Here is a 1366-nt window from a genome sequence, read left to right on the forward strand (position 1 = left end):
TTAGACTGAAAAAAGATGGTACGTCTTCGGTGGCTCCATGTGGCGTAAATAATCTTATTAGAGCCTCTCGGGGCTTTTCAGATTCTTCAATTTAAAGTTTGTTGATTTTAAATTGTATCTATTGTATTCATTTGATAAACAAATAATAAAAAAAATAAACAAGTTTTTGGTCTATAAATTCCTCGATTTCTAATTATTTTTTTCCGAAATTGAAATAGTAAGTAAATGTTCACATGTTGAGTCAAAGCTAAGCTTCAATATATTGGATAAAAACCGTATAGTTAACTAGATGACAATAAAAATTACCATACCCTAATTATTGAGTACAAGTTTATTCGAGTGAAATAAACTCGACGTACCATGAAATGAGATCAAAATTGTGTTAAAAAATTGTCAGCAAAATGAAACCCTACCCTATCTTACCTTATCTTTAATTTAGTTAAGGGTTCGTTGGTTAATAAAATGAATGCTTCAAAAATTAGTTATGGTAAGCTGATTCGTTATAAGCTTTATTTCTTTCAATTTGAGTTTCAAGGTATTGCATTTCAGGTGTTTGAATTTCATAAAAGTGAACTTAATAAATGTTAGCCTGATTTACAGACAGCCGTCTAGTCAGCAGTCAGTCAGGATAACTTTTAGGGTCTCCCATTTCCGACCCAATCAATTAATTCTGTCTTGTGTGTCTGATTAGTTTTGCCGATTTCATTTAGAAAATGGTCTTGCCAAAAGGCTTCAGATAGATCAACGTTAAATTTTTCAAGTGCATGAAAAAGATGCTAAAATGGCTATAAATGTTTTGTGACAATTTTTTTTCGAAAAATTTGGTACACTAAAAAAGATTCATCTCTATAACATTCACCACAGCGGGTTTTTGTTCCGACTTTCGATACGAAAGTAACGGAATATTTGTGCTCGGGGTGGGTTTTTTTTTTCTTCAGACAAATTTCGACTTTTTATCTAGCCATTTTTGACGGAATTGTTTTGTATATCATTCGAAAGGTATTGTTGTCCTGAGCTCAAATTTGAAAAGATATTTCACCTGTGATCATTTTTCGTAAAGTTATGGGGGTTTAAAGATTGCCATTTTGGCCAATTTGACCAATTTGGGACAATTAGCGCGCGATATAATTCGCGCTATTAACGAGTAAGCGGAGATTTAATCTGTCCTATAAATCGTTCCAAATTGGTTGCACGAAGCTTATTTGCCATAATTGAATTGTTACAAGGAGCGAACTCTATTGTTTTGTACTTTATATGGCGTGTGGGGGGATGATTTTCATAGAAAATTTTTCAAATTTTAGAAAAAAAAGTTTTTCATTTTTTTTTATTTTTTTTTTATGTTGTTTATGTTATTACTGCTCTATAA

This window comes from Symsagittifera roscoffensis, unplaced genomic scaffold, assembly GCF_963678635.1.
Source record: "Symsagittifera roscoffensis unplaced genomic scaffold, txSymRosc1.1 SCAFFOLD_579, whole genome shotgun sequence".
Taxonomy (NCBI): Eukaryota; Metazoa; Xenacoelomorpha; order Acoela; family Convolutidae; genus Symsagittifera; species Symsagittifera roscoffensis.